The sequence below is a fragment of the Bombina bombina genome, chromosome 1, assembly GCF_027579735.1.
Source record: "Bombina bombina isolate aBomBom1 chromosome 1, aBomBom1.pri, whole genome shotgun sequence".
NCBI classification, from domain to species: Eukaryota; Metazoa; Chordata; class Amphibia; order Anura; family Bombinatoridae; genus Bombina; species Bombina bombina.
The window spans coordinates 187,804,261-187,832,071 of record NC_069499.1 but is presented as its reverse complement, the minus strand read 5'-3'; the positions used below and the strand labels follow the sequence as shown (position 1 = coordinate 187,832,071).

Here is a 27,811-nt window from a genome sequence, read left to right as displayed (position 1 = left end):
AGTGGTGCGCTTAGCGAGCGTGGAAATAGTTCCATCCACCTTAGGGACAGACCCCCACAATTCTAGCCGAGAGTCAGGAACCGGGAACAATTTCTTAAATGAAGAAGGGGAGAAAGAAGATCCAAGTCTCTCCCATTCATTCTAAATAATATTCACCATCTTTACGGGAACCGGGAAAGTCTGGGGCACTACCCTGTCCTCGTAAACTTTATCAAACTTAGGAAAAGAAGTTTCCTTGGGTAACTTTGGTTCCGGAACCTCTAAAGTAGCTAACACCTCTTAATAAAAAAGCATAAGTGCTCAATTTTAAACCTAAAGTCTGGTTCCTCCGCAGCCGGAGGTTTAGAGGCCGCAGATTCCGACCCAGAGAGTGAGTCCTCCGAGGTATCAGAGTATTCCTCAACAGCGGGTAATCTAGTCTCAGATACATCCAACGGAGTAGATGACCCCTGGGAAGGATAGCAATGTTTAACCTTTCGCTTGCGCTTAGCAGGGCGAGGTAAAGCACTAAAGGCAACAGACACCGCCGTTTGCAACTAATCAGCAAAATCTGGTGGCCACAGGGCCCCTCCCGCAGGAGGATTAGTAGTGCACTGGGGAGCAGGATGTGTAATCGGAGATGATTGTAGGGAACACATCTCGCGGGACGGAGACCTCTCAGAGGTGGACGGCTCAGTGGTACTAAACATATTGTTCTTTTTAGATATCACTATTTTATCAAGGCATGTGGGGATCATAGTTGAGCAGGTGGGTATACTATAACCTCATCACAATAAACACAGGCATTAGAACTAGGCAAAGAGGGAGTGCCCTTTAACGCATCAGAGTCCTCCATAGCTTGCACCTTTAATAATGGCACCTTTATACCCCAATAGCTGGGGCACTCACCACCTCTTATGACCCAGGCACACAGAGAAATCGCTTTGTCTCCTACAACCGACGGCCAGGAAAAACTGCGCCAAACTAAACAGGCTGCGTATTTAAAACTAAAGAAAAACCTGACTTTACACACTGCGAGAGCTACATTTCACATATGTTGCAGCAAAAACATAATTTATGCTTACCTGATAAATTTATTTCTCTTGTAGTGTATTCAGTCCACGGGTCATCCATTACTTATGGGATATATTCCCCTTCCCAACAGGAAGTTGCAAGAGGATCACCCAAGCAGAGCTGCTATATAGCTCCTCCCCTCACACGTCATATCCAGTCATTCGACCGAAACAAGACGAGAAAGGAGAAACCATAGGGTGCAGTGGTGACTGGAGTATTAATTAAAATTTAGATCTGCCTTAAAAAAGTTAGGGCGGGCCGTGGACTGAATACACTACAAGAGAAATAAATTTATCAGGTAAGCATAAATTATGTTTTCTCTTGTTAAGTGTATTCAGTCCACGGGTCATCCATTACTTATGGGATACCAATACCAAAGCTAAGTACACGGATGATGGGAGGGACAAGGCAGGAACCACTGCCTGTAGAACCTTTCTCCCAAAAACAGCCTCCGAAGAAGCAAAAGTGTCAAATTTGTAAAATTTTGAAAAAGTGTGAAGCAAAGACCAAGTCGCAGCCTTGCAAATCTGTTCAATAGAGGCCTCATTCTTAAAGGCCCAGGTGGAAGCCACAGCTCTAGTGGAATGAGCTGTAATTCTTTCAGGGGGCTGCTGTCCAGCAGTCTCATAGGCTAAGCGTATTATGCTACGAAGCCAAAAGGAGAGAGAGGTTGCCGAAGCTTTTTGACCTCTCCTCTGCCCAGAGTAAACAACAAACAGTGAAGAAGTTTGACGAAAATCCTTAGTTGCCTGTAAATAGAATTTCAGGGCACGGACTATGCCCAGATTGTGCAAAAGTCGTTCCTTCTTTGAAGAAGAATTAGGACATAATGACGGAACAACAATCTCCTGATTGATATTCCTGTTAGAAACTACCTTAGGTAAAAACCCAGGTTTAGTACGCAGAACTACCTTGTCTGAATGGAAAATCAGATAAGGAGAATCACAATGTAAGGCGGATAACTCCGAGACTCTTCGAGCCGAGGAAATAGCCATCAAAAACAGAACTTTCCAAGATAAAAGTTTAATATCAACGGAATGAAGGGGTTCAAACGGAACTCCTTGAAGAACTTTAAGAACCAAGTTTAAGCTCCACGGAGGAGCAACAGTTTTAAACACAGGCTTAATCCTAGCTAAGGCTTGACAAAAAGCCTGGACGCCTGGAACTTCTGCCAGACGCTTGTGCAAAAGAATAGACAGAGCAGAAATCTGTCCCTTTAAAGAACTAGCTGATAAGCCTTTTTCCAAACCCTCTTGGAGAAAGGACAATATCCTTGGAATCCTAACCTTACTCCATGAGTAACTCTTGGATTCGCACCAATACAGGTATTTACGCCATATCTTATGGTAGATTTCTCTGGTAACAGGCTTTCGTGCCTGTATCAAGGTATCAATCACTGACTCGGAGAAGCCACGCTTTGATAGGATCAAGCGTTCAATCTCCACGCAGTCAGTCTCAGAGAAATTAGATTTGGATGATTAAAAGGACCTTGTATTAGAAGGTAGAGTCCATGGTGGACAGGACGACATGTCCACTAGGTCTGCATACCAGGTCCTGCGTGGCCACGCAGACGGTATCAGAATCACCGATGCTCTCTCCTGTTTGATCTTGGCAATCAGTTGAGGGAGCAGAGGAAACGGTGGAAACACATAAGCCATGTTGAAGAACCAAGGAGCTGCTAGAGCATCTATCAGCGTCGCTCCCGGGTCCCTGGACCTGGATCCGTAACAAGGAAGTTTGGCGTTCTGGCAAGACGCCATGAGATCCAGTTCTGGTTTGCCCCAACGAAGGACCAGTTGAGCAAATACCTCCGGATGGAGTTCCCACTCCCCCGGATGAAAAGTCTGACGACTTAGAAAGTCCGCCTCCCAGTTCTCCACGCCTGGGATGTGGATCGCTGACAAGTGGCAAGAGTGAGACTCTGCCCAGCGAATTATCTTTGAGACTTCTAACATCCCTAGGGAGCTCCTGGTTCCCTCTTGATGGTTGATATAAGCCACAGTCGTGATGTTGTCCGACTGAAATCTGATGAACCTCAGTGTTGCTAACTGAGGCCAAGCTAGAAGAGAATTGAATATTGCTCTTAACTCCAGAATATTTATTGGGAGGAGTTTCTCCTCCTGAGTCCACGATCCCTGAGCCTTCAGGGAATTCCAGACTGCGTCCCAGCCTAGAAGGCTGGCATCTGTTGTTACAATCGTCCAATCTGGCCTGCGAAAGGTCATACCCTTGGACAGATGGACCCGAGATAGCCACCAGAGAAGAGAATCTCTGGTCTCTTGATCCAGATTTAGTAGCGGGGACAAATCTGAGTAATCCTTATTCCACTGACCTAGCATGCACAATTGCAGCGGTCTGAGATGCAGGCGCGCAAATGGCACTATGTCCACTGCCGCTACCATTAAGCCGATTACTTCCATGCACTGAGCCACTGACGGGCGTGGAATGGAATGAAGGACACGGCAAGCATTTAAAAGTTTTGATAACCTGGCCTCCGTCAGGTAAATTTTCATTTTTACAGAATCTATCAGAGTCCCTAGGAAGGAGACTCTTGTGAGTGGTGATAGAGAACTCTTTTCCACGTTCACCTTCCACCCATGCGACCTCAGAAATGCCAGAACTATCTCTGTATGAGACTTGGCAATTTGAAAGCTTGACGCCTGTATCAGGATGTCGTCTAGATACGGAGCCACCGCTATGCCTCGCGGTCTTAGGACCGCCAGAAGAGAGCCCAGAACCTTTGTAAAGATTCTCGGGGCCGTAGCCAACCCGAAGGGGAGAGCTACAAATTGGTAATGCCTGTCTAGAAAGGCAAATCTTAGGAACCGATGATGATCTCTGTGAATCGGTATGTGAAGGTAGGCATCCTTTAAGTCCACTGTGGTCATGTACTGACCCCTCTTGGATCATGGGTAGGATAGTCTGAATAGTTTCCATTTTGAATGATGGAACTCTTAGGAATTTGTTTAAGATCTTTAGGTCCAAAATTGGTCTGAAGGTACCCTCTTTCTTGGGAACCACAAACAGATTTGAATAAAACCCCTGTCCTTGTTCCGTCCGCGGAACTGGGTGGATCACCCCCATTACTAGGAGGTCTTGTACGCAATGTAGGAATGCCTCTTTCTTTAACTGGTTTTCTGATAACCTTGAAAGGTGAAATCTCCCTTGAGGAGGAGAAGTCCAGAAGATATCCCTGAGATATGATTTCCAACGCCCAGGGATCCTGGACATCTCTTGCCCACGCCTGGGCGAAGAGAAAAAGTCTGCCCCCCACTAGATCCGTTTCCGGATAGGGGGCCATCCCTTCATGCTGTCTTAGGGGCAGTAGCAGGTTTTCTGGCCTGCTTGCCCTTGTTCCAGGACTGGTTAGTTTTCCAGGCCTGTCTGTAACGAGCAACGGTTCCTTCCTGTTTTGGGGCGGAGGAAGTTGACGTTGCTCCTGCCTTGAAGTTTCGAAAGGCACGAAAATTAGACTGTTTGGCCTTTGATTTGGCCCTGTCCTGAGGAAGAGTATGACCCTTACCTCCAGTAATGTCAGCGATAATTTCTTTCAAGCCGGGCCCGAATAAGGTTTGCCCCTTGAAAGGAATATTAAGCAATTTAGATTTAGAAGTTACATCAGCTGACCAGGATTTAAGCCATAACGCTCTGCGCACCTGGATGGCAAATCCCGAGTTCTTAGCCGTTAGTTTAGTTAAATGTACAATGGCATCAGAAACAAATGCATTAGCTAGCTTAAGTGCTTTAAGCTTGTCCATAATTTCATCCAATGGAGCTGAGTGAATGGCCTCCTCTAGAGACTCAAACCAGAATGCCGCAGCAGCAGTGACAGGCGCAATGCATGCAAGGGGCTGTAAGATAAAACCTTGTTGAACAAACATTTTCTTAAGGTAACCTTCGAATTTTTTATCCATTGGATCCGAAAAAGCACAACTATCCTCCACCGGGATAGTGGTACGCTTAGCTAAAGTAGAAACTGCTCCCTCCACCTTAGGGACCGTCTGCCATAAGTCCCGTGTAGTGGCGTCTATTGGAAACATTTTTCTAAATATAGGAGGTGGGGAAAAGGGCACACCAGGTCTATCCCACTCCTTGCTAATAATTTCTGTAAGCCTTTTAGGTATAGGAAAAACATCAGTACACACCGGTACTGCATAGTATCTATCCAGCCTACATAATTTCTCTGGAATTGCAACTGTGTTACAGTCATTCAGAGCCGCTAAAACCTCCCCTAGCAATACACGGAGGTTCTCAAGATTAAATTTAAAATTAGAAATCTCTGAATCCGGTTTCCCTGGATCAGATCCGTCACCTACAGAATGAAGCTCTCCGTCCTCATGTTCTGCAAACTGTGACGCAGTATCGGACATGACTCTTGTAGCACCAGCGCGCTCTATTCTTACCCCGGAGCAATCGCGCTTGCCTCTTAATTCTGGCAATTTAGATAATACTTCTGTCAGGGTATTATTCATAATAGTAGCCATGTCTTGTAAAGTGATTTGTATGGACGCCCCTGATGCACTTGGCGCCACAATATCACGCGCCTCCTGAGCGGGAGGCGAAAGTACTGACACGTGAGGAGAGTTAGTCGGCATAACTTCCCCCTCGTTGTCTGGTGATAATTCTTTTATAGATAAAGACTGACCTTTATTATTTAAAGTGAAATCAATACATTTAGTACACATATTTCTATGGGGCTCCACACTGGCCTTTAAACATAGTGAACAAAACGATTCATCTGTGTCAGACATGTTTAAACAGACTAGCAATAAAACTAGCAGACTTGGAAAACACTGTAAATAATTTTACAAGCAATAAAGAAAAACGCTACTGTGCCTTTAAGAAGCACCAAAAGCTGTCACAGTTGAAATAACAATGAACCAAATCAGTTATAGCAACAAAATTTTCACAGTAAATGTATTCAGTTAGCAGATCATTGCACCCACTTGCAAATGGATGATTAACCCCTTAACGCCCAAAACGGTTTTTTATAAGCAGTAAAGAAAAAAACGTTTTTTAATACAGTCCAAAAACCACTGTCACAGGTCTGCTGTGACTGATTACCTCCCTCAAAATCACTTTGAAGTCCCTTAAGCTCTCTGGAGACAACCTGGGTCATGCAGGAAGAAGCAGGAAGACTAAGACTAAATTTTTACTGCGTCAAAAAAGCGCTAAAATAGGCCCCTCCTACTCAATATTACAACATAGGGAGTTTCAGTTAACTGTTTCTATGCAGAAAAACCGGTCAGCCATGTGGAGAAAATTTATGCCCCAATAAGTTTTATCACCAATGTACCTCACAAAATGATTAAACATGCCAGTAAAATCGTTTTAAACATCTTTTTGTTAAGGAGTATGTATCTCTATTGATAAGCCTGATACCAGTCTTCCTACTGCATTTAAGGCTTATAACATCACTTCAGTATTAATAGCATTTTCTCAGTCAAATTCCATTCCTTAGAAAATTACTTTACTGTACATATTTAAATCAGCCTGTTAACAGTCGCTTTCACTGTATTAAAAGGCTTTACTTACATTACATCGGTATCAGCAGTATTTTCTTAGTCAATTCCATTCCTTAGAAAAATAATTTACTGCACATACCTTGTTTGCAGGATTCCCCACACGCTATTCCCTTTCTGAAAGTTACCCCACTCCTCAGAATGTGCGAGAACAGCCAGTGGATCTTAGTTACTTCTGCTAAGATCATAGAAAACGCAGGCAGATTCTTCTTCCAAATACTGCCTGAGAACAAACAGCACACTCCGGTGCAATTTAAAATAACAAACTTTTGATTGAAATAATAAACTAAGTATAAAAACACCACAGACCTCTCACAACCTCCTATCTAGTTGAGTTGCAAGAAAATGACTGGATATGACATGTGAGGGGAGGAGCTATATAGCAGCTCTGCTTGGGTGATCCTCTTGCAACTTCCTGTTGGGAAGGGGAATATATCCCATAAGTAATGGATGACCCGTGGACTGAATACACTTAACAAGAGAAAAACACAAAGCAATCATGTATAAATCCCACCCCTGTTCAATAATCCCCTTCCGGAGATATTAACCCTTGATTCTATACAGATAAAAGGAGTCACACTGTGACCCTGTCTTCTTACGTTATCATAAATGTATAAAAAAATGGAACAATCTTACCAGGATCTATGCCGTGGAACAGGAAAACGCCTTTCAAGTTTGACAGTGTTGTAGGATCGCTTCTGACATGGACTTGAGTGGTAGAAAGCAGGCAGCAAAACTTGTCAACGCTGATTGCTTATGGAGCTGTTAATACGAGTCGGGATGGTTTCGCAGAAAGACTCTCCCTGCATCTCCAGACTCTAACTTTCATCCATGCTCTCACCAAGAGGCTGACAGGACTAATTAAAACCCCAGTCCCATCTCGAAGAGTACTAACCTCCGTAATCTTCTGACACTTCTCTGCCATCCTCCTGTGAGGAAATTCAAAGAATGACTGGGGGATGAGGGGAGTGGGGGAGGTATTTAAGCCTTTGGCTGGGGTGTCTGTGTCTCCTCCTGGTGGCCAGGTTCTGTTTTTCCCACAAGTAATGAAGCAGTGGACTCTCCTCATATTAAGATGGAAATAAATATGCAGCTGGCTCCTTATTTTTTGGGTGCTAATTTTTCATTAAAAAGTTATCCAAACCTTGATATACTGTACACATATTGCTACACAACAATGCTAAATATTGCTGCAAACACTGCTGCTGTAGAGCGCTAAATACTTGGGCATGCTCCTGTGCTTCTACAAGCCAACTTAGGTTTATTTAGTATATGCCATAACAGCTATAAAGTACAATACAAGACTTCATAAGTGATCTATTCCATTTTTTAAGAAAGAAAAATCTTTTTCAGGTAAATAACAGTATGACATAGGTTGCAAGATCTAACAGCTGATGTAGGATAATATGATCAAGCACCTGGTTTCTCAACAGCCGGGACATGGCCCAGTACCGGGTATTGACAGCCCTCCTGGTGGGCCAGGAACTGAAATGCCCCCCTGCGAGCTGTGGCAGGCCTGCCACTTCACACATAAGCAATATTAGGCAGGCCTGTAAGAATAACAGCAATATCAGTAGGCAGAGCGCCTAACTCAGAAGCAATTCAGAATCTTCTGTGGGCGCTCTGCCTACTGATATGCTGTTATTAAATAAGGGCTTAGGAGTCTATATGCCCTTTTGAACCAATAAGTTTCCCTTATATGCCTAAACGGAAAATCAAAGTACAGGCACTTGTTACATGTTTTATACTGTTGTGCCTCAGATATTTTTGTAATAGTGGATGAACATAGATCCATAATAACAGAAAGCCGCCTAGATTTGTGGCGTTATCCTCTGGTATGGTGTTCATCCCTATCAATCCATCATGTTTTGTATATATGCTTCATGATCAATGTACACAATAGGTTTGCATTTTAGCTCTGCATAGATCCTCGTAAGGATTGCTAAGGTGGCAGATTCCTACTATTATGTGGGGCCACCCTCTGGCAGAGGTGTTGCAGCTACTACATAAGCCTTCTGTCTGTCTACATGTTATTGATGAGCTGGCCATGCTTTTAATTGTGTGTTTCATATCTATGTTATTGATACAACTGTATAGTTGATGTTCACTTGTGGGGACTACACTGGTGTGGTGGTCCACAAATCTGATATTACTATATAAAGAGATATACAGCTATTTTTTGTAGCATTTCAAAAAGTTCTTTAGAATTGTGTGTGGAAGTGCACTCATCTCATGATGTGCAACCCAAATGAGCACAGTTGCAGTGATAATAAACTAAGCATGAGGAAGAGCTGACTAGAACGTCTTCCCTTTGCTTGCAACAAAACCTTAAGGAGACAGTTTGCCCAAAATGACAATAAATTTTAAACAAAATAACTGTCAAAGTTAAATACATTATTGCTGATCAATCATTACAGATAATTTTCTTTGCTTATATTTTTTTAAAATCTGTTTGCGTTCTGTGTTACCTATACCCACTGAATTAATTTCTAGACGTGCGGCCACTTCGCTGTACTCCCTGCTGTGCAGGGTGCATGCGCCAGCCCCCACGATGACAGTCACAGCGCATAGAGCTCTCATCATCCTGTTTGCACTGAAGGCTGTTGTGTTTATGCGCTCTGACCAGATCGTTCTGTAAGGGGAGTGTATCCAGTTTGTTAGTTACATATACATACATCTGTAAATGTTACTATTCAAAACAACCACTGGCAGAATATGATTTGCTTAGATTTATAACATTTACAGACGTGTGTATAAGTATAACTAACAATATCAAAGTGTCTGTACTCAGATCTATAAGGAATTTGTGTCATACGCAAGATATCCACTCTGCAACTAACAGCCAGCAAACTGCAAAATGTAGACATGATAAAATAAGGCAGGTACTCCATCACCCTCTCCAGCATGCACAATGATAGGTCCCAAGGCCATAGAGTACAAGGGAGATTCAATTTTAATGGTGTGCGCTACACTTGGCTATACAGGTCTCAATCCCTGTTCTCTCTGCTCACTGCTAACGGTCACAGTGCACAAAGCTCTCATCATCCTTTTAGCACTGAAGGCTGTTGTGTTTATGCGTTCTGTAAGAGGGGGCGTATCCAGTTTGTTACATATACATACATCTGTAAATATTATTCAAAGCAACCACTGGCAGAATATGATTTGCTTAGAATTATAACATTTACAGATGTAAGGATATGTATAACTAACAATCTGGATACTCCCTCCTTACAGAACGATCCGGTCAGAGCGGATAAACACAATAGCTTTCAGTGCTCACAGGATGATGAGAGCTCTGTGACCGTTAGCAGCAGGACTGGAGCGGAGCAGAGCAGAGACTGAGACCTGTATAGCCAAGTGTAGCACGCGCACCGTTGAAAAAGAATCTCCCTTGTACTCTATGGCCTTGGAACCTATGACTGTGCATGCTGGAGAGGGTGATTGAGTACCTGCCTTATTTTATCATGTCTACATTTTGCAGTTTGCTGGCTGTTAGTTGCAGAGTGGATATCTTGCGTATGACACAAATGCCTTATAGATCTGAGTACAAACACTTTGATATTGTTAGTTATACCTATACACACATCTGTAAATGTTATAATTATAAGCAAATCATATTCTGCCAGTGGTTGCTTTGAATAGTAACATTTACAGATGTATGTATATGTAACTAACAAACTGGATACACACCTCTTACAGAACGATCCGGTCAGAGTGCATAAACACAACAGCTTTCAGTACTCACATAGTGCTAAATTTGCAAACTTAGAATAGAATTGCATAACGCAACTTGATTGGCCATGGGGCAGGGTAATAAAGTTTTTAAGCACAGCCCTTTCATCAGGGCGTCCCAGGGTTGTCTGGTAGAAGGGAAAATAAGCAATTGAAAAGGTAAAACAAATATATATATATTTCATTTTTACAATATTTATGTTTTAGATTCTACTTCACTTGTTAATATATAGTTATTGCTGCTAAACGATTACATTTCCTTAGTGAACTGGTCCTTTAAGAAGAGGCTACCTTGAACATTAATTCAAAGGCTTCAACATAAAATCAGTTACTTTTATGCATCTGTAATTATTCACTTTTTCACTGCATTGGGAAAGTTCTGCACAAAACACAAATGTTTTAAAAGCAGTTGTCATGCACATTGTTTTGCCTCTTGAAAGTTGTTGGTCCTCACTTGCTGCGGCAAATGAAGGAAAGATATAAACGCGGTGGGGAGGGTGGAGTGAAAAGACAACAATTAGAAATTATAGGAAGACAAAATAAATCATGAAAGTGCACTCCAAAGTTTATGAACTGTGCATAACAACATTTTATAGGGAATGAAATAATGAGTTGTCCCTTTAAAGGACCAGTACATACAGTAGATTAGTATAATAAACAAACAAATGCATGATAAAAAGACAATGCAATAGTGCTTAGTCTGAACTTCAAATAATTAGAAAAATTCAGTTATATCTATGTCAACTCCCCTGTATCATGTGACAGCCGTCAGCCAATCACAAATGCATATACATATATTCTGTGAATTCTTGCACATGCTCAGTTTGTAAATATAAAAAGACTGGAGATTTTGTTAATGGTTACGGAAGTAAATTGGAAAGTTGTTTGCTCTATATGAATCATTAAAGTTTAATTTTGACTTGAGTGTCCCTTTAAAGGGACATTATATACACTATATTTTTCTTTGCATAAATGTTTTGTAGATGATCCATTTATATAGCGTATAGTTTGTTTTTTTAAAACTATAGTTTTGCTTACTTTTAAATAACCTTGCACTAAGTTTCCTAACCAAGCCCAAAGTTTTAGAAGTATACTGATGTATATACCTACTCCAGCTTGCTCCTGTTTGTGTAAAGAGTCTTTTCAAATGCAGAGGAGGGGGGGGGGGGGGTCTCTTTTTGGCATACAACCACTTTCAGTGGGTGTTCCAGCTAACCTTTTCAACAGAGCTAAACTCTGAGCTTCTAAGTAAGTTTTTAAACAGTTTTATACTGGATTTTTATATCAGTATCTGTGCATATTATTCTTTATAGTAGTGTATATTACATGCAGTAATATGAAAATTGGTGTATACTTTCCCTTTAATGGAGGCTATAAATCTCTTTATCATTACAGTTTTCCTACATTCCATTCTTCTATTCTGTCCTTCCTAAACTCTGACCGGCTTCACACGTATCACACAAGCTTTAACATGTCTACATGTAATCAGATGGATAGGAACTTGTACTAATGTTGTAACTGAAGAATGACAGCTCTGCTTTGTAACCTGATAGTATGCAGTCTGCATTTCAAGCCACAGAATATGTAAGGGACTAACTCAGAATTTAAATGTATATACAATATAAAACGTAACAGATGGGTGATTGACCAGTCAGATCCCTATCTACCTTTTGGGTATGGTTGAAATTAAAGTATAAATGTAATGAATGCAAAAGACTTGTTAATCCCATGACCCTGCAACATGCTCAGCCCTGGATGCCACTGGCACTCACAGGAAGCTGTGCTGTCCACAGAGTCACAGACAGTAGGGAAAATTACAAAACAAATTAATACAACACGCAGAGAAAACCCAGCACTCACTCACAAGCTCATAATTTTCCCTATGGTTCTTGCACCCAGATCTGTCTGGGGTTAACTGCCTGTGACTCTGGGGACAGCACAGCTTCCTGTGAGTGCCAGTGGCACCCAGGGCTGAGCATGTTGCAGGGTCATGGGATGTGTACCCGGTCCGGTATGAGAGTGCAGTTCCATTCCGTGTTTTGTATATGTCTAGGGTGATTACATATGCTTGTGCACCCTTCCCTTGTTCCCAGTTTGTTTGGATTTGATAGCTTGCATTGTGTTGCTGTTTTAGGGTCCCAGGTATTGGAAAGGACCTTGAGGTACCTGGGCTTGTCCCATTTGGCCAGATGCAGTAACTAACCTTTCCATTTTTTGATTTTAAATCTTTGCTGAGAGCTTGTAAGTGAGTGCTGGGTTTTCTCTGTGTGTGTATGTGTGTGTGTATATATATATATATATATATATATATATATATATATATATATATATATATATATATATATATATATATATATATATATATATATATATATTTATTTATACACACACATATATTTATATATATATATATATATATATATACATATTTATACACACACACATATATATTTATATAATATATATATATATATATATATATATATATATATATATATGTACACACACACACATAGGTGGATAAAAATCAAATATTTAAAAAAAATTAGATTTTCTTTTTATTTAAATCAGATTTATTCGTTTTATGTAAAGAGGATTTTTTTTAATAAAATGCTTTTCGAGGAAAAATCTTTCTAATAAAAAGATTTTTTTTTTTTTGAGAAATTATAATCCAAAGGTTATTCATGCTGAAATAAAGATTTGTTTTAAATATGAAGCATGAGGCTGTATACACACGACTGTAATGTTTAAAAAAAGTTTCGTAAATTAATTCTATTAATCCATTCACAATGTCATGCTCTCACAGAGGTTTATAAATTATTTAAATTGTTGTTATTATGGAAAAAAAAATTCCTTCCAATAAATAACAGCTGAAACAATGATGCAATTAACCTATTAAACTGGAGATAGTTAACTTTCAAATAATTACATAATTATCTCTATTTCTATGACATAAACCTAAAATCAGTCATATTCTAATATAGCCAGAAAAATAATCGGAAAAGTTAGAATTCTAAAAATGAAACCTTTATGCAGAGAACCACGATTTCAATAAAGTATTATTGACTAGCGATATAAATTAGGATTTAAATAAAATCCACTCTGTTATATACCAAAACGATTTACATTATTTTAAAAGACGTATAACAGTATAGTAGTCAAATCTACATGTGCTAATGTTTCTAATGAACAATTATTCTGGCTTGACTATGCAAGACGTTTATGGGCACAAAATAAAAAAAATATTTGCACAAGAGCTTTTTGTTTTTAGTCTTGAAGTCAGTATTGGTTTAAACCAATTTCTGGATGAATCTTTAGTTGGAGGCACTAAAATGTTTTTAGGAGGAAGATTGCCATATTTATCCTTCCATTTAACAGGCAAGGGGAAAAAAAGGTAGAAAGGCTTATGCCTAATGCCAAAGCACAATGCCATATTTTATAAAAAACAAACAAAAAAAAAAAAAATATATACAGAATGTTATTTTAGATAGAGTTTAATTCATCAGTTGTAATGAAGATACACTTTAACTTACTTTTTAATGTAGTGGCCACCCTCTTCAAAACTGTTTATTTTTTGGTGAACTGCTCTCCAATTGGTGCTCTAGCCATACAGCACTCACACAATATTATTCTTTTGAGCTAGAGTGCCTTTTGGAGAATAGTTCAAACCATTACATCACCAAAAAATAAACAGTTTTGAAGTGGGCTGCCATAGTGTGGGGTATTTGACTTTCAGCGCTATAGTCATTTGAATGGATGATTTAAACGCCATCTAAAATACTGCTAACATTCCACATCATAAGAGGCAAGTTTACCATCACTTTTTATAATCAATCAATGCTAAACAGCCACATCATCTTAAACAAAAGGGGCAAGTTTACCATCACTTTTTATAATCAATGCTAAACAGCCCCAAAAGTAAATGTTGAATACACGTTCAAGTACACCAGTGTGCATGTGAAGGGTTTGACATTTAAAAGTATTTTAAAATGATGATTTGTCTTTAAAATATGTGTGCAATTTGCAATTTTGACATTATTGTACAGATCACATACCATAAACTTGTATCAGTGTCAGCACAAGAGCAATATTTTCTTGACATGCCTTGGTGGATGTTAAAATAACGTAAAGCAGGACTGCCACCTACTGGTACAGAGTTTACCGACAAGGCTAAAAGATTTCTTTTCTCCTGTGTTATAAGACTTATAAGCTGTAGCAAATTACCCAAATAAATCAATCAATTCAGTATATCATATCAATCTCAAATGACATTTATTCAGTGTCATCTGGCGTTGTTTTGTATACATGATATGAAGCGTTCATGAACTTTATTTTGTTGATTTTGTAGCTGACATTGCAGGAGGTGCATCCACAGCTTAAATAGATAGCCTAGTCAAAATAAACTTTCATGATTCAGATAGAGCATGTAATTGTAAACAACTTTCCAATTTACTTTTATCATCAATTTTGCTTTGTTCTCTTGGTATTCTTAGTTGAAAGCTAAATCTAGGTAGACTCATATGCTAATTTCTTAGCCCTTGAAGGCCGCCTCTTATCTGAATTCATTTTGAGAGTTTTTCACAACTAGAGGGCATTAGTTCACGTGTGCTATATAGATACAATTTTGTTCAGGCACGTGAAGTTACCTAGGAGTCAGCACTGATTGGCTAAAATGCAAGTCCGTCAAAGAACTGAAATAAGGGAGCATTCTGTAGAGGCTTATATACAAGGTAATCACAGAGGTAAAAATTATATTAATACAACTGTGTTGGACGTGCAGAACTGGGGAATGGGCAACAAAGGGATTATCTATATTTTTAAACAATAAAAATTCTGGTGTTGACTGTTCCTTTGATGAAAGATTGCTATCACAACAGTGGCATTTAGAGATTTAAGGTCTTCCCTACTCAAGAAACAATCATCTTGTGGGTTTACAGGCTTTTTACACACATACTTCACAGGCACCTGACAATTACTTAAAGGGACATAATACTCAAATGCTAAATCACTTGAAACTGATGCAGTATAACTGTAAAAAGCTGACAGGAAAATATCACCTGACCATCTCTATGTAAAAAAGGAAGATATTTTACCTCAAAATCTCCTCAGCTCAGCAGAGTAAGTTCTGTGTAAAAACAGAATTTATGCTTACCTGATAAATTACTTTCTCCAACGGTGTGTCCGGTCCACGGCGTCATCCTTACTTGTGGGAATATCTCTTCCCCAACAGGAAATGGCAAAGAGTCCCAGCAAAGCTGGCCATATAGTCCCTCCTAGGCTCCGCCCACCCCAGTCACTCGACCGACGGACAGGAGGAAAAATATAGGAGAAACCATATGGTACCGTGGTGACTGTAGTTAGAGAAAATAATTCATTAGACCTGATTAAAAAACCAGGGCGGGCCGTGGACCGGACACACCGTTGGAGAAAGTAATTTATCAGGTAAGCATAAATTCTGTTTTCTCCAACATTGGTGTGTCCGGTCCACGGCGTCATCCTTACTTGTGGGAACCAATACCAAAGCTTTAGGACACGGATGAAGGGAGGGAGCAAATCAGGTTACCTAAACGGAAGGCACCACGGCTTGCAAATCCTTTCTCCCAAAAATAGCCTCCGAAGAAGCAAAAGTATCAAATTTGTAAAATTTGGCAAAAGTGTGCAGTGAAGACCAAGTCGCTGCCTTACATATCTGGTCAACAGAAGCCTCGTTCTTGAAGGCCCATGTGGAAGCCACAGCCCTAGTGGAGTGAGCTGTGATTCTTTCAGGAGGCTGCCGTCCGGCAGTCTCATAAGCCAATCGGATGATGCTTTTAAGCCAAAAGGAAAGAGAGGTAGAAGTCGCTTTTTGACCTCTCCTTTTACCAGAATAGACAACAAACAAAGAAGATGTTTGTCTGAAATCTTTTGTAGCCTCTAAAAAGAATTTTAGAGCACGGACTACCTCCAAATTGTGTAACAAATGTTCCTTCTTTGAAACTGGATTCGGACATAAAGAAGGTACAACTATCTTCTGGTTAATATTCTTGTTAGAAACAACCTTTGGAAGAAAACCAGGCTTAGTACGCAAAACCACCTTATCTGCATGGAACACCAGATAGGGCGGAGAACACTGCAGAGCAGATAACTTTGAAACTCTTCTAGCAGAAGAAATAGCAACCAAAAACAAAACTTTCCAAGATAGTAACTTAATATCTATGGAATGTAAAGGTTCAAACAGAACCCCTTGAAGAACTGAAAGAACTAGATTTAGACTCCAGGGAGGAGTCAAAGGTCTGTAAACAGGCTTGATCCTAACCAGAGCCTGAACAAATGCTTGAACATCTGGCACAGCTGCCAGTCTTTTGTGTAGTAAGACAGATAAAGCAGAGATCTGTCCCTTTAGAGAACTTGCAGATAATCCTTTCTCCAAACGTTCTTGTAGAAAGGAGAGAATCTTAGGAATTTTTATCTTATTCCATGGGAATCCTTTGGATTCACACCAACAGATATATCTTTTCCATATTTTATGGTAAATCTTTCTAGTTACCGGTTTTCTGGCCTGAACCAGAGTATCTATCACAGAATCTGAAAACCCACGCTTTGATAGAATCAAGCGTTCAATCTCCAAGCCGTCAGCTGGAGGGAGACCAGATTTGGATGTTCGAATGGACCCTGAACAAGAAGGTCCTGTCTCAAAGGTAGCTTCCATGGTGGAACCGATGACATATTCACCAGGTCTGCATACCAAGTCCTGCGTGGCCACGCAGGAGCTATCAAGATCACCGAGGCCCTCTCCTGTTTGATCCTGGCTACCAGCCTGGGAATGAGAGGAAACGGTGGAAATACATAAGCTAGGTTGAAGGTCCAAGGTGCTACTAGTGCATCTACTAGAGTCGCCTTGGGATCCCTGGATCTGGACCCGTAGCAAGGAACCTTGAAGTTCTGACGAGATGCCATCAGATCCATGTCTGGAATGCCCCATAATTGAGTTAGTTGAGCAAAGATCTCCGGGTGGAGTTCCCACTCCCCGGGATGGAATGTCTGACGACTCAGATAATCCGCTTCCCAGTTTTCCACACCTGGGATGTGGATCGCAGATAGGTGGCAGGAGTGATCCTCCGCCCATTGAATTATTTTGGTCACTTCTTTCATCGCCAGGGAACTCCTTGTTCCCCCCTGATGATTGATATACGCAACGGTCGTCATGTTGTCTGATTGGAATCTTATGAATCTGGCCTTTGCTAGCTGAGGCCAAGCCCTGAGAGCATTGAAGATCGCTCTTAGTTCCAGAATGTTTATCGGGAGAAGAGACTCTTCCCGAGACCATAGTCCCTGAGCTTTCAGGGATTCCCAGACTGCGCCCCAGCCCAGTAGACTGGCGTCGGTCGTGACAATGACCCACTCTGGTCTGCGGAAGCTCATTCCCTGGGATAGATGGTCCAGGGTCAGCCACCAACGGAGTGAATCTCTGGTCTTCTGATCTACTTGAATCATTGGAGACAAGTCTGTATAGTCCCCATTCCACTGTTTGAGCATGCACAGTTGTAATGGTCTTAGATGAATTCGTGCAAAAGGAACTATGTCCATTGCTGCAACCATCAACCCTACTACTTCCATGCACTGCGCTATGGAAGGACGTGGAACAGAATGAAGAACTTGACAAGTGCTTAGAAGTTTTGACTTTCTGACCTCTGTCAGAAAAATCCTCATTTCTAAGGAATCTATTATTGTTCCCAAGAAGGGAACTCTTGTTGACGGAGACAGAGAACTTTTTACTATGTTCACCTTCCATCCGTGTGATCTGAGAAAGGCCAGAACGATGTCTGTATGAGCCTTTGCTTCTGACAGGGACGACGCTTGTATTAGAATGTCGTCCAAGTAAGGTACTACTGCAATGCCCCTCGGTCTTAGAACCGCTAGAAGGGACCCTAGTACCTTTGTGAAAATCCTTGGAGCAGTGGCTAACCCGAATGGGAGGGCCACAAACTGGTAATGTTTGTCCAGAAATGCGAACCTTAGGAACTGATGATGTTCTTTGTGGATAGGAATATGTAGGTACGCATCCTTTAGATCCACGGTAGTCATAAATTGACCTTCCTGGATAGTGGGTAGAATCGTTCGAATGGTTTCCATCTTGAACGATGGTACCCTGAGAAATTTGTTTAGCATCTTCAAATCCAAAATTGGTCTGAAAGTTCCCTCTTTTTTGGGAACTACGAACAGATTTGAATAAAATCCCATTCCTTGTTCCTTTATTGGAACTGGGTGTATCACTCCCATCTTTAACAGGTCTTCTACACAATGTAAGAACGCCTGTCTCTTTATTTGGTTAAAGGATAAGTGAGACATGTGGAACCTTCCCCTTGGGGGTAGTTCCCTGAATTCCAGAAGATAACCCTGAGAAACTATTTCTAGTGCCCAGGGATCCTGAACATCTCTTGCCCAAGCCTGAGCAAAGAGAGAGAGTCTGCCCCCTACTAGATCCGGTCCCGGATCGGGGGCTACTCCTTCATGCTGTTTTGTTAGCAGCAGCAGGCTTCTTGGCCTGCTTACCCTTGTTCCATAAGAGAAAGAAGCACAGAGGCGCCAACATGGCCTAGTAACGTCACGGCAGTCAGATACAAAATATCAGCAGTATAGGAAATATACTCACAAGCGTAGCGCACCCAAATGGTGCTATTGTGGCAGCCTGGAACATCAAACAGTGGTCCAGCTCACTGGTGTCTCCAGCCAGATAGAGATGATCCTTGGCGAGGGCCTATCCTATGATGCCTATAAGGGCAAAAAAGGCACACACATAGCCCAGTAACGTTTGTACACCAGATAAAAAAGGATTCAAGGTTGTACTTACAGGAAACAAAGCACCACCAGGTGCAATATCAGCTGTACTGGGACCTCTCAGCCGCCCAGTGGACTGTGGAATCCAATTTGCAGGATGCAGAAAATCACCACTTTGGAACATAGAACTAGCACACACACTCTGCCCCCAAACAGGAGCAGAATAATTGTGATAAAGCAAGTGTATATTTAAAAACTTTTATTTTAAAAACAGCGACATGTTTCTCAGCCACCACAGGCTGTTTCCTCAGGCTATGTTAAAATGTTAACAACACTTGCTTTATAAAGACAATAGAACACATAAAACTAAATCTGATAGGCTAATTAATTTCTAAAGTGTGAACACCTGTTGCACAGGTCAGCAGTTGGTAGGCATGGAAACCCCTATATACAAAGCTCTCATATGTAACACAAACCATTATGAGCAAATCCCAAATAAGAATAGATATCTCTGTATTAACCTCCATACCATTGCCATACCCAAAATAGACAATAGCAATAACCTTGTAACCCTTCAAATTAAGAAAAAAATAAAAAATGGAAAACAGTAATATAACAATCACAATAAAAACATTTTTTATACACCTCAAAATAAAATAATCACAATATGTACAACAATATAATATACCCACATAAAAAACATAAGCAGGATACATGTATTTTAATAGTCTCTATTCTACATGTAATCACATAATATGCCTGACCACATGTATGTTTTATATCACAATAGATCTATATTTTTCCTTTAGTATTATAGACCTTAAATGGTATTATATCTACATTGTACCCTCCTTTAAAGTGTGACATTTATTTCTCTGCCCTAACAAAAAAGCTCTCATATGTAACACAAACCATTTTGAGCAAATCTCAAATAAGAATAACCTATAACAAGTAATTAATACTAGATGTGTCAACATGACTATATAAATACATTTACTAAGAGGGAATGTTTGCTGCTTATTGTTAGCGCCCCCTAGGAGTGTGGTGTATGTTCTATATGCACCACCCTCCTTATATCTTTTGTTACCCTTGTTCCAGCCTTGCATCGGTTTCCAGGCTGGTTTGGGTTGTGAGGCATTACCCTCTTGCTTAGAGGATGCAGAATTAGAGGTCGGTCCGTTCCTGAAATTGGACTTATTCTTGGCCTTGAAAGGCCTATCTTGTGGAAGGGCGTGGCCCTTTCCCCCAGTGATGTCTGAGATAATCTCTTTCAATTCTGGTCCAAATAGAGTTTTACCTTTGAAAGGAATGTTAAGCAATTTTGTCTTGGATGACACATCCGCTGACCAAGACTTTAGCCAAAGCGCTCTGCGCGCCACGATTGCAAACCCTGAATTTTTCGCCGCTAATCTAGCTAATTGCAAAGCGGCATCTAAAATAAAAGAGTTAGCCAACTTAAGTGCGTGAACTCTGTCCATAACCTCCTCATATGGAGTCTCTCTACTGAGCGACTTTTCTAGTTCCTCGAACCAGAACCACGCTGCTGTAGTGACAGGAACAATGCACGAAATGGGTTGTAGAAGGTAACCTTGCTGTACAAAAATCTTTTTAAGCAAACCCTCCAATTTTTTATCCATAGGATCTTTGAAAGCACAACTATCCTCGATAGGAATAGTAGTGCGCTTGTTTAGAGTAGAAACTGCCCCCTCTACCTTAGGGACTGTCTGCCATAAGTCCTTTCTGGGGTCGACCATAGGAAATAATTTCTTAAATATAGGGAGGGGGACAAAAAGGTATGCCGGGCTTTTCCCACTCCTTATTCACTATGTCCGCCACCCGCTTGGGTATAGGAAAAGCGTCGGGGTGCACCGGGACCTCTAGGAACTTGTCCATCTTGCATAATTTCTCTGGAATGACCAAGTTGTCACAATCATCCAGAGTAGATAACACCTCCTTAAGCAGTGCGCGGAGATTTCTAATTTAAATTTAAATGTCACAACATCAGGTTCAGCTTATTGAGAAATTTTTCCTGAATCTGAAATTTCCCCATCTGACAAAACCTCCCTCATGGCCACTTCAGATTGGTGTGAGGGTATGACAGAACAATTATCATCATCGCCCTCCTGCTCTTCAGTGTTTAAAACAGAGCAATCGCGCTTTCTCTGGTATGTAGGCATTTTGGATAAAATATTTGCTATGGAGTTATCCATTACAGCCGTCAATTGTTGCATGGTAATAAGCATTGGCGCGCTAGATGTATTAGGGGCCTCCTGCGTGGGCAAAACTGGTGTAGACACAGTAGGAGATGATGTAGTATCATGTTTACTCCCCTCATCTGAGGAATCATCTTGGGCAATTTCATTATCTGTGGCAGTACTGTCCTTACTTTGTTTGGACGCTATGGCACAATTATCACACAAATTTAAATGGGGAGACACATTGGCTTTCATACATATAGAACATAGCTTATCCGAAGGCACAGACATGTTAAACAGGCTTAAACTTGTCAATAAAGCACAAAAAACATTTTAAAACAAAACCGTTACTGTCTCTTTAAATTTTAAACAGAAAACACTTTATTACTGAATATGTGAAAAAGTATGAAGGAATTGTTCAAAAATTACCAAAATTTCACCACAGTGTCTTAAAGCATTAATAGTATTGCACACCAACTTTCAGAGCTTTAACCCTTAAAATAACGGAACCGGAGCCATTTACAAATTTAACCCCTATACAGTCCCAGCTATAGCCTTTGCTGTGACCTAACCAAGCCCAGAGGGGAATACGATACCAAGTGACGCCTTCTAGAAACTTTTCCAGCTACTTTCAGATCCTCACACATGCATCTGCATGTCCTGCTCTCAAAAAACAACTGCGCAGTAATGGCGCGAAAATGAGGCTCAGTCTACAACTGGGAAGGCCCTCCCTGACTGGAAAAGGTGTCTAACATAGTGCCTGCCGTTAAAAAACGTTCCCCGAGTTAATAAATGTGAATTATCAGTATAAACATGTATAAAATGCCCAACTAAAGCAATCGATTTAGCCCATAAAAGTGTCTACCAGTTTTATAGCCCATATTAAGCCCTTTATTCTGTTTGCTTGACTAAGAAAATGGCTTACCGGTCCCCATGAGGGGAAATGACAGCCTTCCAGCATTACATGGTCTTGTTAGAAATATGGCTAGTCATACCTTAAGCAGAAAAGTCTGCTAACCGTTTCCCCCAACTGAAGTTACTTCATCTCAACAGTCCTATGTGGAAACAGCAATCGATTTTAGTTACTGTCTGCTAAAATCATCTTCCTCTCACAAACAGAAATCTTCATCCTTTTCTGTTTCAGAGTAAATAGTACATACCAGCACTATTTTAAAATAACAAACACTTGATAGAAGAATAAAAAACTACATTTAAACACCAAAAAAACTCTTAACCATCTCCGTGGAGATGTTGCCTGTGCAACGGCAAAGAGAATGACTGGGGTGGGCGGAGCCTAGGAGGGACTATATGGCCAGCTTTGCTGGGACTCTTTGCCATTTCCTGTTGGGGAAGAGATATTCCCACAAGTAAGGATGACGCCGTGGACCGGACACACCAATATTGGAGAAAAGTTATACTTCACCTGCTCCCAGCTGCAGGTAAAAATAAAAAAAGAATGAAGAAATGAACAGCAGCCAATCAGCATCAGCAGTGCTGAGGTCATGAACTCTTACTGTGATCTCATGAGATTTGACTTAACTCTCATGAGATTTCATAGTAAGCTTCCTTTACCTGATTGGTGAAATAATATGAGAGTTCACGAGGCTCATCCCCTAAGATGTCCCAGGACAGACACACTAAAATGCTGCTTAGAAATCCTTTACAATGGGAGGTGGCTACTGAGGAACTTTTGAGGTAAAATATCTTTTTTTTTTACATAGAGATGTTCAGGAGATATTTTCTAGTCAGATTTTTACAGCTATGCTGCATCACTTTCAAGTGTTTAAACATTTGGGTATTATGGCCCTTTAAGAGCCTACTATAGTATTCCAACATGCATTACTAATATTTTCTCTATAAAGTAAAATACAAAGCAAAAAAGAACTAGCCTTTTACTGTTTTGACAGGCTAGATACTATTAAAACTCTGAATATACTTAGAGAGGTTGGGACTGTAGGGGACACACTCAAGATAACAGTAGCTTTAATTCCCATGAGAATATAGAAATGGAGGATTTATTAAATTTATCTATTCACGATTATACTCATGATATTATTCATTCTCAATTTAAAGGTAAATCATCGTTTTACCCGATTGGTGAACAAGGGGACCAAAATACCTATTTTCATGAAATTGGTACTACAAGATCTAGATATGGTATTTAAAGATGAAAACAGGCTTGTAAATAAACATAATTATAATCTAACTATACTTGAAAGAAAATCACTAGACAAGCTTATGAATAATAAAGATATAGTTATCCGCTCCGCGGACAAGGGCGGAGGGATAGTGATCCAGAAAAGAGAACATTATCTGGGTGAGGCTTTTAAGTTACTGAACGATAAAATTACATATAGAGTACTAACCTATGACCCTACTATAAAATATAACAAAGATTTAGAGAAATTGTTAATACAAGCTAAGAATTAAGGAATTTTAAACAGTGATGAATATAAATTTGTTAAAAATTTGAACCCTATAGTACCTGTATTTTACCACCTCCCAAAGGTGCACAAAGATGCAGTCAATCCCACAGGAAGACCAATTGTCTCTGGGATCGGCTCGCTTTGTGACAATTTGTCCAAATATGATGGATTCTTTTCTCCAGCCTATTGTTAAAAACACACAAGCATACCAAAGACACCCAAGAGGCGATTAGGATATTTGAAGGTGGTAAATGGGATGAAAACATGCTTTGGATCACATGTAATGTTTCTGCGCTCTACACCTGCATTCCACATTTGGCAGGTGTTGGAGCTGTAGGGACAGAATTACACAAGTGGAATTTTCCTGATCAACAAATCAAATTTTTAATTGACAGTATTAGTTTTATTTTAAACCATAATTATTTTATATCTGAGGATAAATATTATGTACAGACTTGTGGCACTGCGATGGGGACATTTTGCGCTATATCGACAATGTTGTCATTTTATGGAAGGGATGTGAATCAGACAATATTGAATTTTACAAATATATTAATAAACATAATTTAAATTTAAAGTTCACAGCTAAACATTCAAAGACCAAAGTGTAATTTCTTGATCTTATTCTTTATAGTGATGATCAAAATAATTTAGATGTGACAAATTTTAGAAAATCCACAGAGAGGAATAGCTTCATAGATTACTCTAGTGCCCATAAGCGAAGCTGGGTCAAAAACATTCCTTACAGTCAGTACCTTAGGATGCGAAGAAATTGCACCCATGACGAGGACTATATAAAAGAAGCAGACATACTGGATAGGAAATTTACAGTGAAGGGTTATGATGGGAAACTTTTGAATGAAGCAAAAGAGAGAGCATTCAAAAGGAATAGAGCTGACCTAATCTCATCAGATCCGATACCTACTCATAATAGGGAAGCTAATAACGCGACATCGGTAAGGTTTATAACAACCTATAATGAAAGTGCCAATAAAAATAAAGGCATCCTTAATAAACATTGGCCTATTCTAAAAGCAGATCCGGTATTGGGTCCCCAAATTGGTAACATGCCATTGACTACTTTCAAAAGGGGTAGAAATCTTAAGAATTATCTAGCCCCTAGCAAATTAAGGATACATACTGCGGATAAAAACAAGGAGGGTGCATCTACAAATTGGTTCGTGGGCAATAAAGGTACTAGGAAATGTGGTACAGTACAATGTATCATGTGTAGTCACATTAATAATTCCTCCATGTTTTATAATACTGACCATTCTGAGAGATTTGAGATCAAGGTTAGAAGTAGCTGCAATTCAACTTATATAGTATATCTATTAGAATGTGGGTGTGGCCTATTTTATGTAGGCCGCACTAAAAGAAAAGTAAAGAGGAGATTTTATGAACATGTTTATAATATTAAAGAGAAATTAATCAGTGTATCCAGACACTATATGGAATGTCATAATTGTGACCCCTCCAGTCTGAAAATACAAGTTATAGATTGGGTCTGTCCCAAAGAAAGGGATAGATTGTTAAAATTACGAAAGTTAGAAACATTCTGGATCTATAAATTAAAATGCTTACAACCTCTAGGACTGAACACTACATGCAGCATATATGTAGTCTTATTTTGTGGAAAATAGTCATTATTGGTTTATTTATTTTTCCTCTATCCTATACCAAACCTCATACCTATCTACTGGTGATTTAAACTCGTGAACAGAATAGGTTAGATTAAGCGAGCCTAGATGCTCTAGGGATCATATCTAGAAAGTATCAAGATTGTGTGTTTATTATGAGATGCTAAATATATACTTTTAATGTATAATGTTTTTATGTGAGCGATGATACATTTGTATTGTCCAATTGTACTGTATTTTATAAAATTACCGCACCATTATGTTTTCACAGGAGACGCGGATTTTACCTGTCCACTCCCCCTCACCTAATTGGTCCACTAGCACTTTAAATAGTAGCATATTATGCTCCTATCTAGATCTTCATTGTTTTCCCTTGAAAAAGCCTGGTCGAAACGCGTTGGGCTATATTACCTGGACAACATATGCACACATACGCATATTTGCCAGTTGTACAGCGAAGTCAACCGTTGTCCACACTGGATTTCACCCTGAGGGCTATACGCTGGGAGAGCGTAAGGGTGTTTTTCAAACTGATCCGGAGAGGGCTTTTTGCGGCTCGCCTGCACAGTGGTCCAATTTACATGCTGTTTTTAATCTGTGATTTTGTAAGTACAATATTACTTTGTGCGCAGTGTGCTTGTGAATAAATTCCACTTGATGAGAGTGCGCTTTTCTGTCTTTTGTCTTGCAGGCATTTTCTTATACTTCATGGGGGGCAAAATAATTCAGTCATAACCTTGTCAAAATATTTGTCAATGAAAACAATTAAAGGGGACATGGAAGCCATTTTTTCGTTCAGCACGCAGATGATGCGTTTTTTGATGCAATGAGCCCTCATCTTAAAAAGACCAATTTCACGATTATATTTTTTCCCCCAGAAGCAGAAATTTTAATATTTTAAATCTAATTCTGATATAAACCCTTTATCAAAGATTCTTAGTTTGCAAGTAATTCAATATAGGAACCACCTTGTTTTCCTTTTGCTGAAGCATATAGGCCAGCAAATCACTACAAGAATTTAACAAGTGGGCTGGCTTGTGCTGTAGGCATAGGAGTGTTACTCAACAGCATGTGCAAACAGCTACTAAGTAAAGCCAAATACATATCCTGTGATTAAGCTAAATTGCACATGCAAAAATAAATGTGAATATGTTCACATCCATGCATGCACCCTTGCAATCACACAATGCAGGAATTTGCATTATAATTAATTGCTAAAGTCGTCCACTACACAAATGACAAAAAAATATAATTTATGCTTACCTGATAAATTAATTTCTCCTGTAGTGTAGTCAGTCCACGGGTCATCCATTACTTATGGGATTATATCTCCTCCCTAACAGGAAGTGCAAGAGGATCACCCAAGCAGAGCTGCTATATAGCTCCTCCCCTCTACGTCATATCCAGTCATTCGACCGAAACCATACGAGAAAGGAGAAACTATAGGGTGCAGTGGTGACTGGAGTTTAATTAAAATTTAGACCTGCCGTAAAAAACAGGGCGGGCCGTGGACTGACTACACTACAGGAGAAATGAATTTATCAGGTAAGCATAAATTATATTTTCTCCTGTTAAGTGTAGTCAGTCCACGGGTCATCCATTACTTATGAGATACCAATACCAAAGCTAAAAGTACACGGATGACGGGAGGGACAGGCAGGATCTTTACACGGAAGGAACCACTGCCTGTAGAACCTTTCTCCCAAAAACAGCCTCCGAAAAAGCAAAAGTGTCAAATTTGTAAAATTTTGAAAAAGTGTGAAGTGAAGACCAAGTTGCAGCCTTGCAAATCTGTTCAACAGAGGCCTTATTCTTAAAGGCCCAAGTGGAAGCCACAGCTCTAGTAGAATGAGCTGTAATCCTTTCAGGAGGCTGCTGTCCAGCAGACTCATAGGCTAAACGTATTATGCTACGAAGCCAAAAAGAGAGAGAGGTAGCCGAAGCTTTTTGACCTCTCCTCTGTCCAGAATAAACGACAAACAGGGAAGAAGTTTGACGAAAATCTTTAGTTGCCTGCAAATAAAATTTCAGGGCACGGACGACGTCCAGATTGTGCAAAAGTCGTTCCTTCTTTGAAGAAGGGTTAGGCCACAATGATGGAACAACAATCTCTTGATTGATATTCTTGTTAGTGACTACCTTAGGTAAGAACCCAGGTTTAGTACGCAGAACTACCTTGTCTGAATGAAAAATCAGATAAGGAGAATCACAATGTAAGGCCGATAACTCAGAGACTCTTCGAGCCGAGGAAATAGCCATTAAAAACAGAACTTTCCAAGATAACAGCTTGATATCGATGGAATGAAGGGGTTCAAACGGAACACCTTGCAGAACGTTAAGAACTAAGTTTAAGCTCCACGGCGGAGCAACAGTCTTAAACACAGGCTTAATCCTAGCCAAAGCCTGACAAAAAGCCTGAACGTCTGGAACTTCTGCCAGACGTTTGTGTAAAAGGATAGACAGAGCTGAAATCTGTCCCTTTAACG

At 40.1% G+C, this 27,811-nt stretch overlaps 1 protein-coding gene and 1 long non-coding RNA gene across 4 annotated transcripts in view; one reads left to right on the top strand and one right to left on the bottom strand.

The window, feature by feature from the left end:
• The window catches only part of PSEN1 (presenilin 1), a 332,444-nt gene that overhangs the window by 217,543 nt on the left and 87,090 nt on the right, over nucleotides 1-27,811 (bottom strand). The window lies entirely within an intron of this gene.
• LOC128645046 (uncharacterized) overlaps nucleotides 25,601-27,811 on the top strand; it is a 43,069-nt gene continuing 40,858 nt past the window's right edge. Inside the window, exon 1 of the long non-coding RNA XR_008400070.1 lies at nucleotides 25,601-25,930. This is a non-coding gene — a long non-coding RNA (uncharacterized LOC128645046). The remainder of the gene's footprint in view (nucleotides 25,931-27,811) is intronic.